Raw genomic sequence first — 13,936 nt, 5'->3', positions numbered from 1 at the left:
TTTTGAGTTCGCTAATTACGAATCCTATGTCTGTCATATTAAATCCGCTATTTATTAATTTTAATTCTTGAAAACGGATTCGTAATAAGCGATCTGAAAAACCCCCTTATACCAATTTTGAAAAGAATCAAAACTTTATTTAGCATACTCGCCCGCCATATTCAATCAGTCTTATTGTTTTTTAAGTTTTTGATATCGGATTCGTAATCAGCGACCTTAAAAATCCGGAAAATCCCTAAAAAGGCCGTTAGGGTTATAACTTGAAAAAGTTAGCATCAATAAGTATGAACTTGACTACCTAAATGTTTTTTTAATTGTATAGATTATTAATTGTTTTAGTTTTAGATTATTGTTTTTATTTTAGATTGTTTTAGATTATTAATTGTTTTAAATTATTAAATGTTTTAGATTATTAATTGTATAGATTATATAGGTTTGTATTTATAAAAATCGTTATGAAAAATGGAGCGAGAGAATTTATTAACAATAAACAATGTTATTAATGATAGGTATTGATTTCGCAATAACTATAGGTAAAATTATGACACTGGTTGACCTGGATGATTTGTTATTAACAAATGAAAAGTCTCAAAGATTTAATCTTAAAATTAAAACTTCTTGACAACACTTCTTAAAGAGAAGTTTTTTATTCCGCTGTTGTATTTCTCTTCACGATCAAGAGATGCTCAGAGATGCGCAGAGATGCTGAAAATGATTTTATAAATTTATTTTTTAATAAATAATGAAATTTTTTAAAACATTGCTTAAAAGAAAAGATTAGGATGTCGAAAAAATAACCAAGATATTCGTGATCAGGAGACTTTTTTACCTTTTAAAAGAAAGGTATTTTGAGGACCTTTCAGTGCAGACTGGACTTTTAATGGTGACAAGAAAGAATGAAATTTAATTTTTGTCTAATGTGATTAGCAATACTTTCGGAAAAAGTTTTTTAAACTTTTATTGCATTTAATGACAAAACCCACCAAAAAATCACTTTTTTATAATAGGTTGAAATTGAAGCTTCCTTGATTTTATCTGTCTGTCTTTTTAGTACAGTTCAAGGTCGATTTTGCCGTCTGAACCGTTTTCAATTGGAATGTATTCTATTGCGCATTAAACTTGACAGAGTACTCGCGTACTGCGGCCCTTTCGAGTCGACAGTCGCAACCGCTTTCGCATTGCTCCTATGAGAAACTGCGTAAGGAAGCAGTTTAGGGCCATTTTTATATTCATAATTTATAAATGTTCGCACCAGGAAATACGAGGGATATTTTATAAAGTTTTGCGTGTAATTGCATAGTACCACAAAAATGAGTAAAGGGTTCCTTAAACTACATCAAATGGAATATATCTTTTTTGAGTCGATGTACCCGAATCCGAAATCTGTTTTGCCCCATCACGTCAGAGTTTTTTTCTAACCGAAAAAAATATCATAAAACAGAGTCTAATACCAACAGATAAAGTACTCCTTTTACCATTACATATAAAGCTGGGACTTGTAAAACAATTCGTTAAAGCATTGAATACTATGGAGAGCTAAGGTTTTATATACATAACCAAACTCTCGCTTCCCCCCGAAATCAGTCCAAGGCCATTTGAAGGCAACCCCCGATACTTGACTGAAAGCGAGAGTTTGGTGTATTTGAAAATTTTCCTAAACTTTCTGATGCGAAAATAAGACAAGGTGTTAATGATGGACGAAAAAATTCTAGGAATTACGAAAGATCCTAATTACGTGAATATAGTTGAAAATATGGTACACAATTTCAAAAATATGGGATGCGGAATGAATCTGAAGCAGCACTTTCTTTATTCTCGTATTGAGTACTTTCTTAAAAATTTCGTCGATTTCAGTGAATAGCAAGGTGAAAGATTCCACCAGGATTTAAAAGATATTAAAATAGATATCAGGGTGTTTGGGGTAGCCATATTTTGGCAGACTAATTGTTGGTCTTTGAAGAGAGACGCGTCGAACCAAAACATAAGAAAAGCACTACGAAGGTCATTTGCAAATAAAGAAATGCGTTATCACTCTAAAACTGAAAACCCATTAAATGCCTACTTACAGACTTGTAAAGTTCTTTGAGAATTGTGAGAGGCGAGGCGACTCACGTAATTCAAGCACCCCAAAGGGAACAAAAGCCTGCTATGACCACGTAGTTATTCCTGGAAATCGCTAAATGTCTTCTAATACGATACAGGAAATCTTGACCTTATTGAGTATTCGAATTTAAGTTTTGGTGACCCAGAGTTTATGATAAATAAGATTAAATAAAGCTCTTTGAGAATTGTGAGTTGCGAGGAGACTCACGTAAATCAAGCACTCCGAATCGTGAGAGGTGAGCGGACTCACGTAAATCATGCATCCCAAAGGGAACAGAAGCCTGCTGCGTCCACGTCATTATTCCTGCGCATCGCCAAATTTAGGTTATTACGATGCAGGAAATCTTGACCTTATTGAGTATTTGAATTTTAGTTTTCGAGACCCAAAGTTCATGAGAAATAAAATTAAATATCTGGTTCAAACTTTCTGCAAAACAAGGATTAAGTTTAGAGCATAAGTTTTGATTGCAGCTTTCTGAGACTACATGCCTTTGAGGGCACACTTGTAAGTATTTTTGTTGTTACGGTTATGAGGCTATAAGATTATGAAGTTTCTGGGTTACACGGCTATGGGTTTTTGGGGTTATAAGATTATGTATTTTGGGTTTGTGGAGTTTTGAGGTATTATATTGTATGGACTTATGGGGATGTTAAATTAGTCATTAAAATGTCGCGGAGTAATTGTAATAGTTTTTTTGCATCTTTAAACATTTTTTTAAATATCATAACTTCTGCTGAAGGCGACTTCAAGTGCATCCATACTCGCTTAAGCAGTATTCTGCAACTGACAGAAGATGCGTTTGAAGTCGCCTTCAGCCTATGTTTATGGCAGGTATTGTATTTTTTGACTTTTAACGCTGTGAAAACAACTGTTGTAATTACTCCGTGACCTTCTCACAGAAAATTTAACATAGAATCCGAATTGCAATAAATTAAATGTTCGTCTTATAGTTTTTTGCGTTTTTGTTGCATTAAAAGAAAGGGATACTATGTGGATACTATAAGGGTATGCTGTAGCGTATCTTTTTAATTCACTCGGTCCAACAGGGTTGACATGCAATTTTCTTATGATAAACTTCAAGGTTTTGGAGCCTATGGCTTCAAAGGTTATAAAATAGCGGACGTATGGAATCATATAATTAAAACTCTCCGAGATTGAGGTTTCAGATTTTCGTGTAGATTTATGAGTTTTGAGGTTTTCCATTTTGAGGTTGCGGGTTTTAGGGTTATAGTTTATTAATGTCAAAATAATTGAGCTATGAAGGTATAGGTTTATATGGCTTAAGAGTTGATATTTTTGGGTTTTATAGTTTCAAGAGGTTTTTTAAGATTAGAGAAAAATTCTGATGTGATGCACCAAATCAAGTTTCGGATTTGTTTTCAGCGACCCAGAAAACATATAATCCACTTTGTCTGGTTTGAGGAACTCTCCACTCATTGTTTGTGGTCCTGTGTTATCGGAATTCGGTTCCCGATGAAATTACGAAAAACACGGGTTCAATAGATTTTTCCCATTAGGCAATAAATTGTTGTTGCAAAAATTAGGAAAAGCGCGGTTAGAATGTAATTTTGTTATTGGATAATCCATTGTCAGCGCTAAAATCGAGAAAAGCACGGGTCAATTTAATTACCGTATTTGATGATAAATCATCGCAAAATGATCCGCAGTTGAAATGGGCGGAACCTATAATGCTCTTCGTCTGCTAAAACGAAAACACTGCTCAGTAGCATTATAAACAGTTCTAAAATGAGACATTTTCAAAAAAATTAAAACTAGCACCACGCAGGGTTGAGCTATGGTTTGCGTCGGACCAGGTACCTGTTGCTATTTTCTACAAAGAAGTTCAAGGATATGTTCTTAATGTGCGATCGTAAATTTAGGCTAAAAGGTTTTTTTCAATTGTGTTTCTGTGTGGTGCTATTTTTTTATTTGGTAATTTACTTCTTTTGTCCTGTACTTTCTGTTCACATTTAATCGTTTTACGAACTGTGTCATCATACCGTGTTTGATGTACTAAGGAGGTCGTAGAATTTTAGCCAGCTGAACCAAAGGTTTGCTTATAAAATTTTTGTATCCAGTTTCTATACGTTCTCGAGCTGGCCAATCTTTCTTAACGTAATGATTCTTGCGATCTCTGCTATCCCACAAGCAAAGAAAGCATGGAAATTTCGTAAAACCAGATTTCCGACCTAGAATCAGTGTCAAGAACTTGAGATCGCCACAAATCTGCCATTTGTGTTCTCCGCAATTATTATTATTATTATTTTTATTATTATATTCTGGGTTGAGACCGTCACCGCCCTTGACGCTTGGGTGACCCCTTTGCGCCCCTTTATAAGCCTTTAGCGCGGCCCCAAAGTCCTCTTCATAGAGAGAGGACCGCAGCCACGCTGTTGGCCGATATTTCAGACTCACTGATACAGAAACTGCCTGTGAGCATTACACGTCTCCCCGCAATCGCGGGGCAGTGACAAAGGATATGAGTGGAAGTCTCATTGTCCTTTCCGCACAGACGACAGAGAGGATTTTCCTGAAGCGCTATCTTATGTCTGTGATACCGGAGGTTTCCATGTCCTATAAACATTTCTGTTAGGATTTTGACTTCCATCCTCCTGAGCTTAAGAATTTCTTTCGCTCGATGAGGGTTCAGCTTTGAGCCTAAGAGTGTTTTAGCCTGTTTGCAGCCAGGGACCGCATCCCACTTATTCTGATGTTCCTGGGTAAGCCAACTTTTAATATCTTCAGTGACTGACCTACTGGAAATGCCTACAAACGGCTCAGGTCCAGTAAAATGTTCCTTTTTTGCTAGCTTTGCTATCCTGTCCGTTATTTCATTGCCCCTGATGCCACTGTGTCCAGGGATCCAGAGCAGAGTGATTTGGTTTTCTGTCGCTAGCTTATTCAACGCCTCAAAGCACTCCCATATTAGCAGTGACCTAGTCGTTGTTTCGTTCATAGCCATAATAACAGCGCTGCTATCTGAGCAAATACGAATGTTTCTTTTCTCGCCGTACTCCATTGCCTTATAGGCGCACTGGAGCACTCCATAATCTTAGATTATAGAACTGTTTCGTAGGACCCCATCGCTATTGTGAAGCCCATTCTGTTCCTTCTACGGTATACCCTGCTCCAGAGTTCTCTTTGTTCCTGGAGCCATCTGTAAACCACTTATCTCCATCACTGGGAAGGCGTGCCTCACCGTTAGCCTCTTCCTCTTTTGTGCATAGGCTAACCCGATATTTCTTGTCGAAGAGGTGGTTACAAGTGGACATTTTGTCCCTGAGCATACTCAGTGTTGGCCTCTTCATGATGTTGATTGGTATCCGCATACCTGTCGAGATACTGCTATCGTTTACCATATTTAGTCTCCAGACCACCTTCGCAGCCGCGGCTTTTATGGTGAGATGCAGGGGCTCCAAACCTATTAGTGCTCCTAGGGTCGTCGTGGGTGTCGACTTCGAGGCAGCAGTGATACCTCTCAGAATCAGTCCCCTGAATATTTCCAGTCGGGACTTCACAGTAGAAAGTCCGACCCTGGTCCACCAGACGACTGCCGCATAGGTTAGTCTGGGTTGCAGGATCGCTGTGTAGATCCACATATGTGTCTCCGGTCTCAAGCCTCAGATTTTCCCTATGGCTCTTCTACAAAGCCAAAGAGTCGCTACTAGCTTCTTGCACTTGTTTTCCACGTGCTCGTTCCATGAAAGCTTCTTATCCAGGATGACTCGCAGATATTTGGCTTGCCCTTTGATTTCGAGTTTTTGTCCCCCTGATTTCAATGTATCCGTAGTTTCCCACTTGTACATTCTAGTGAAAACAACTACATCCACCTTACTGGGATTGACTGATAGTCCAGTCCCCTTACACCATGAATCAACTATTCTTGGTGCTTGCTGCATTACTCCGAAGAGCGCATCCAGATGCTGACCGCGCACGATAACCAGTAAATTCAATCCACTACTAAGCACCACAGCAAGGGTGATAGAACACCCCCCTGCGGACATCCCGAGTCAACGGTTCCACATAAAGTGGTGTCATTGTTGGTCATGGTTAGATTCCTATTGGCGAACATGTGGCAGGCCCATTCCACGACTGCAATAGGCACCCCGTGTGCGATCATGGCCGTCCTGATCACCTCTCCAAAGGCGTAGTTAAAGGCTCCTTTGATGTCCATGAAGGTTCCAATCGCTGAACCTTTCTGCTTCAGTTGTGCTTCAATTAGATCAACTGCAATGCTCAGCGCCATCTCAGTCGAATGACCAGCCCTATAGGCATGTTGTTGCTTGTGAAAAGGACTACTTGACAAGACTTTATAACGGATATATCTTTCAACGAGTCTTTCCACTGTTTTTAGTAGGAAAGATGTGAGGCTAGTGGGTCGGAAATCCTTAGGTGAAGTATAACCGATCGCGCCTGCCTTCGGAATAAAGAATACTCTCGCACTCCTCCATGCCCCCGGAACATAACCCAACGTCAGAGCAGCCCTAACAAGTCTCACCAAAGGCCCAATGATGATCTCACCGGCTCTCTGTAAGAGGACTGGATATATACCATCCGGGCCGGGAGACTTGTAAGGACTGAAGAACTTCAGGGCCCACCTGACCCTGGCTGGGGTCACAATCTCGTTGGCTAGCCGTCGTTTCGGGCCCAGTTGAGCCACAGGCGACTTCGATTGCCTCAGAGGTGCCGTCCCCCCATCTTCCTCATCGATGTGAATGAAGTCCACAGTTCCTTCGTTTTGCCAGAACTAGCACGTCTGAGCCTCTCTCTGGTTTGCCTGATCCGTGAAAAACTCGGCCGCCATCTCCAGGGTATCCACGTCTCTAATTGACCTGGGCATCCCTAAGAGTGAACTTCTTAGTTCTGTGGAAAACTGACCCCAATCCGTTCTTCTTTGATTTCTGACCCATTTAGGGTCGGTGGGTACAGCGGATTCCAACACGAACTCTATCAGTGAGTGATCTGAGAGAGTGGGTTATCTGAGACTCTCCACTTCTTGATGTTATCTGTAAAACTACCGGTATAGAGAGTGATATCAATGACTTCCTCCCTGACCGAATTATAAAATGTCGGGGTGTTCCCCGCATTAAGAATATGTAAATCAGTAGTAATTAGGTATTCCATCAGTGTACGTACCTTCACTGGTGGATTGGTATCGCTGTCATATGGAAAGTAAACCGATCCCATGACAATCCTTCCTATTCCTTTAAAATCCATGACTATCACAATCAGGTCTCTGGAACATAACTCAAGCAGCGGCACAACGTTGACTCCCTTCGCCAGTATGCATGCGTTTGGGTTGGCCGCCTGAGGGTCCCTTTAACAAAAACCAGCGTTATCGAGTGTGCCATAGGTATTGAAGCACATTTGTTTTATTAAGTAATAACACCGCTTTAAGGCATCGTTTTGAAGAATCTATAAACAAGCTTCACTCCACAGATTTGTATATATAGTGAAGAACTTCAATAGCCCTCCCTTCTATAGCCATTCCGAGAATTGAAGCTGTGCTGTAGGTAGGTATAACAGGAACTGCGCGGGGGCCGCGGGCCTGCAGTTGTCCCTCAGGCGAGCAGTCAAGCGTGAACAAACAAAAGCGGAGCGGGTTACAATGAATAAGTTCACACTCAAGGTCAGACCCAAAATCGGCGCTATAAAAGAGTTTAACTGTATCTTTTTTTAATTCATTCACAAGACCATGAATATTGTTACAGACTAAGTCGTCTTCTCCTGTAAAGTATTTTCTGAAGCATTCATCCCTATTCCTATAAAATGAGTCCCTTGTTGCGTTAGATAGCATATTTCTCTTTGTCATTCTTGAAACTAGCAATTCATTCCCATCTATCGGCAGCTCTAGTTCTCTGATTAAATCATTCAATTCTTCTTGATTGAATTGATTGAATGGGCGCGGCGTACCATTTTTGCCTTCTTTACAACATATTCTTCCTTATCAGTGTCATCGGTACTCTTGCTACTCCTTTCATTGATATCTTCATCAGTTGCTTCATCATACTCCATATCAGCCACAGGTACATCAAGGGCTACCTCATGATCTTTCTTATTACTTATGGCAAACATGGAAGCTTTGATTACGCTGGACCCGATTGCATACAAAAATAGTTTCCTTGGATCACCTCACACCCAAACCAGTGCTGATATATTTTACATAGTTTTTGAGTTGAGTTTTTTAAATTTTTCTTCACATTGAAATCACCGCACTCATAGCAATACCTATCACCGTTTCCAGTATATTTATGTACATTCTCTACCGAACGGGATCGTGTTTTGCAATTCTTTATATCAGCCATAGATATATCAAAAACCCACATGGTAGGGCTCCCGTTCTAATCGCGGATGAATCTGCCGACCTAAGAGTGACAACCACCATACCTCCCTAGGACTAAGCATGGGGGCTTTCCGAATTTGACGAGGACAACGTCAATTCGTCGTCGGACATACTTCAGCTTTATTCTCACACCCTTCCGTACACCTTCAGGGTAGCGCGCCTTCGCTGGTTTCGTTATCTCAGAGAATTAGAGCGTAGGTTATTCCGCACTTTTTTACGATTGCAATCGTGAAAAGTAGCAGCTATAGCATACTCTCATGATTTTGGGGTTTTGAGGTTATATGGTTGCCAGATTAAGGGAAGAAGGGTAAAAATGGTACAAGGTAAATAATTTTTGCGGTTTTAGTGGTTTATTGGATGTTTTTGATGGTATGTCAGAATCCTGATGTTTAGGGGTTAAAAAGGTTGCCCATTCGGTTTCAGCGGGAAAAAATAAATAGGAATATCATATTAGCATCACAGAAAAAAGTCTTGATTCGAAACCAAAAGTGGGCTTGTTTCAAGGTGTAACAAAAAGGAGCCTAGCTCCGCTAAAAACTAGTATAGCTTGAATGCTTTAAAACAAACTACTTATAGAACTACAAGTTAGACCCAATGTAGCCTTGAAAGTAGTCGGTAGCGAAATTTAGCTATTTTTAATTTAGCTAAATTTAGCATGGTTTAGCAACTAGTTGTTAGCTAGACGGTAGGCTAACATCAAGCCGCTGCATAATCTGAAAAGTATCTTGTAGCCAGACTGTGGGCTTACATCAAGTCACTCTATAAATTTAAAAGAAGTGCTAAATATGACCTGAATAAATCCTGCATCATAAATAAAATTACAACGAAAAATAGTTTCTTTGAAATAAAAGAAACTTTTCTTTCATACATTATTATTGAATATATTATTATTTGTCGACGTGGTTTAATTAAGACCATTGTGCACAACGCTCCCTGAACGTCATAAAAGATTGAGTGCATGCTTCGATATTAGATAATTTCGTCGAGACAATTCCTTCTTTCACAGTATCTCCGCCCAAATACGCAAAAATGCGCGTCTGTAGGTTATCTCGCGATCTAGTTAGTTATTCACGCGGTGAACAGAGTCTCTACTGAAACAATTAAGAAACAGATAGGTGCGACGTCCACAACGCGTCTCGCTAAAAGCTAGACCATGAGGGCTAAAGCGAGCCTCATCGCCTTCTTATTTAGAGTCCAAATCTGGCTGTCTCAAATCGAAGACCAATTGGGGCTTGCTTTTAGTGCAAAAGACTAAGCGTTGGCCGTAATTGTATATTGTTTTGAACCCTTAATGGCTCTTTTTAAGACATAATTATTGTTAGATTTTAGACATCAGCTTAATTTAAGGCAAAAATAAAAAAAGACAAAAACACACAAAAAAATCACAAAAAAAATCCGTTGCACGTTTCAGGAAGACCAAGAACAAGGGGACTGGAAAAAAAAAGAGTTTGGTGCCATTTATTTCTTGGAAAGTCGAAAAAAGTTAATTTTTTTAATCTTTAAAATTCGGAATAATTTGAAGATTTCTGAGTAGCTAAGAATTAATTTTAACTATTTAAATATATAACTATTTTTAGGCCTTGTAGTTGTTATATAATAGACTATATGGCTCACTACAAGTAATAATTAATTTATTAAGTTGTCGTCTTTTGCAAACAGAATTGACGAAACAAAAAGTATAGAAGTCATAATTATGTCAATAACATAAAGCTCGCATTGACGCATGCGCATTAGAGTGCAAGGTCATATTGAACATCACTGTAAGGACATATTAATGAATTAAATAGTTTTCTTTCTCTATTTCTTCTGGTGGGAACCGAGATAGAGAAGAAACCGTGTATTCATTTTAAAACAGATTTGGAGTTTTTCTCTATTCTTTTTTGCTTATCGAGTATATTTAAATAGGCTACGATACCATATTTTGTAAGTGAATATCACCTATTTTTATTCATTTTCACTTGCTAGTATTAAGTTGAAAAATATAACAAATGGTGGTGAATTGATTGTTTTTATCCAGAAGAAGGCAAGTCCGGAACTAGCCACTGTGAAGAGATCTGAGAACTCCCGCGGGTAGCAACGACTCGGAAGCCCCAGCTAGTACAAGCCTGATGGGTAAGAGTTCGTGGTTAGCAGAACGGAAGTACCTTAAGAAAAACGTAAATTAACATGTTGAGGACTTCTTACGGTAAAATTGATTAAATATTTCCCTAGCTACTCGTAGAAACAAAGGGAATTCTTTTTAAAATCAAAAACAAAACACCTAGGGGAAGTCGGTAACGACCCCTCTGAAAAAAGCATTTTCTCTTGTATAAATAGAAGTTACCAAAGAAGCCTTAAAGCGGATTCGGAAATCTCTAAGTGGAAAACGATCTGGGAATAATCCTGATGTAGCGCAAGGTAGGGACTTAGATGGAAGTACGTGCAATGCTAGTGCCGGTGGGGTTGAAGCAAACGGTCAAACTACGACAATCTAAATTCTCGGGAGGTGTTATGAAAAGGTTGAGACACTATTTGTTAGATTAATCGGACCAAACAACCAGCCTTATGAGGACTCGAAAGATGCCTCATTCTGACAGCAGCACATTGAATAAAATCAAGAAACCGAAGAAGATGCCACTGACAACTAACCCAGTGGGCTCAAAATTTGGCGACGTCTTTACGACATCGTTACGACATCTTTACGACATCCTATGTCCATGTCGTTTCGGTGTGTTTGCGATATCGTAAAGACATCGTCAGATCATCCGACTTATTTATGATATCGTAAAGACACCTTAACGACATGGACATAGGATGTCGTAAAATTCTCGTAAAGATGTCATAACGATGTCGTAAAGACGTCGCCAAACTTTGTGCCTACTGAGTAACACTAACCAAGTGTCAATCACCGATTAGAACCGAACTTTGCACATCAATAAAACACTCAAAAATATTGAACCCGTGTTTTTTTATTTTTGCAGAATCCGCTTTCTAGGGGTAGAAATCACCACTACCAAAACATACTCAGCTTGCTTGTGGTTTGGTATGAGTGGATTCTAGGGTGTGGGATTCAATTATTACAAGGAAAATAAGTGAGTTATCTCGCTGTTCCCGGTGTCAGATGTGTTATCCTTCTTGTGGTTTGATAGGGGCAGCTTTTCGAGTTTAGGTAGGTAAGGGCTGGGTGTTTGGATGTGTTACATTCGTTAAGGGGTAGCTAATAAGGTGGGCTAGATCATGATGCGGAATACAATTATTTTAAGAAGAACGAGCGATTCAAGTTGCTGATCCCAGGGATAAGTGGGTTAGGCTGCTTATGGTTTGGTAGGTGGGGTTTCTACCCCTAGAAAGCGGATTGTGCAAAAATAAAAAAAAAGGGTTCAATATTTTTAAGTGTTTTATTGATGTGAAAAGTTTGGTTCTAATCAGTGAGTGACACTTGGGTTGTGTTACTTGTGAGAGGACCAACTATCTCTTATAGCCAAGCCCTACAAAATCACCTGAAAATAGTCATATTCGCTGAGGGATTAATTCGATGACAACCAGATTAAGGCAATTGAAACCGAAATTGGCACATTGAAACTGTTGGCGGATTACGACCTCGGGCGGGAGCTAAGCTCAAAGTGATCGACAGTAAAGACCTTCTAAGGCGAGTAAAGCTGCTGACTTGGATTCCTGGTGTATCCGTGGAACCAACAGCTGTACTTAAAAGCATATTAATCCCAAATCCAACCTTTGTAACGGGAGGCCACCATTAATCCAGTATTCTTGAAAGCCCGTTTTTCGAAATTCCAATTACAAAAATGCCCTGGCGACTCGGTTCTGAACCTAAAGAGTTCATCTTGGGCTTAAAATTCCGAAAAATTTGATACTAACTAAATAGGTGAAAAAAGCTCGCAAATTCTGAGAAGATCATTATGAACCAAAATAAGCATTTAAACATTTGAAGGGCGAAAAAATTAAAGGGGGTAAGCGCAACTTGTTTTGAAAATGAGTTTTTTGCATTTTTAAATAGTCTAGATATGGTCCCTCACTACCACGTTGCAGGAATTGCAAAATTGTGATTTTTTTCATCGATTTTTGAAATCGGCCTTTAGGGGTAACTGCGTGGGCGCGTAAATTCTATTTGGGGTAACTCCTTACAGAATCTTATGGGAATTTCGTGTCTTTAAATTCTACGTACTTTTACGAATAAATCAAGTTATAATTCATTGCGTTTTCTTTGCTAATAACGTATTACGGGGAATTAAAGACATATTCATCACAAGAGTCAAAAAAGGAGGACGCATACACGACGCAGTCAAACGGAGTTATCCCCTTGAGTTGTTCCGCTACCGTGGAGTTACCCCCTTCCCAGACTTTGAAAAATCGTAGCTTCCAGACTTTTTCATGTAGAGGCATGAAATCCATAAAGGTCATGGATATGCACTAGAACTACTTCTAAAAAAATGGAAAATTCTTTGATGCTTGAAATAACAAACTGCGAAAGTTGTGTCGTTGCAGCGTAAAATTTCGATAATGGCACGTACGTCCTTTAATTTTTCCGCCCTTTAATTATGTTTTTTAACATGCATTAGTTATTATCTCACGATGTAAAAAGTGGACCACAAATTTAAATTTTTAGACAAAATTATTACATTTATTATATAAAAATTATTTTTTGTTAAATTTCATTAATTATTATAACACTCTAAGGGAAAAATAGACAAAAGTTAGAAATTTCAGAAAAAAACACAATTTTCGAACATTATTCAAAGAGAATATTATTAAAAACAATTTAAAAATTGTTTAAGCCGTTAGAGTTTTTAGCTTCAATAACATGTTACACACGGACTCCACACGTACAAGGGGTTCGGGAATCGTGATCTCCAAATACATGACCGTTCTGCGACGCGTATATTTCGGGGGTAATGCGTGAGAATGCACACAGGCCTACTTCACGCACACGCGTGTGTGCAATTTGACATCGATGATTGTTGAAACGTAAACATAAAGAACTGACTGACAGACAAATTTTTGTAAATTTGAATAATAATTTAATATTTAGAGCGCGACTCTCAGCAAGGTTGGCGGTATAGAGGAGAAAAATCCACACGCTCCTGTGAAGTAGACGCTCGTATCTGGGGAGGGCTCATAACTTTAAGGCTCGTATGTTAGGAGTCGGAGTTTTTTATATCCTTTTTCGCCCTTCTTCCACAAGTTCAGCTCCTCTCCCACCCCCTTCAGTCCTGGTTACGCCGCTGGTTTTTGGAAGAGGTGGAAAAGATAACTGGAAATTAAAATGGACACTAGATGTCCCCCTTCTTGCCTAGATTTTATTCAGATAAACCAAGGAATAATAATGTGACTGATCTCCTTACATCAGTGATCCTAGATCTGAAACGAGACGTGGTCCAATACTATGACACGTCTATGTCCGTGTGAATATGGTAGGAGACGATATAAGTGCCTGGGTTGCGCGCGCAACCCATTTCTCCTCTTCTGAATTTGAAAACTCGAAGGTGCACGAT

The sequence above is a fragment of the Belonocnema kinseyi genome, chromosome 5, assembly GCF_010883055.1.
Source record: "Belonocnema kinseyi isolate 2016_QV_RU_SX_M_011 chromosome 5, B_treatae_v1, whole genome shotgun sequence".
In the NCBI taxonomy this organism is placed as follows: Eukaryota; Metazoa; Arthropoda; class Insecta; order Hymenoptera; family Cynipidae; genus Belonocnema; species Belonocnema kinseyi.
This window is presented reverse-complemented; position numbering follows the sequence as displayed.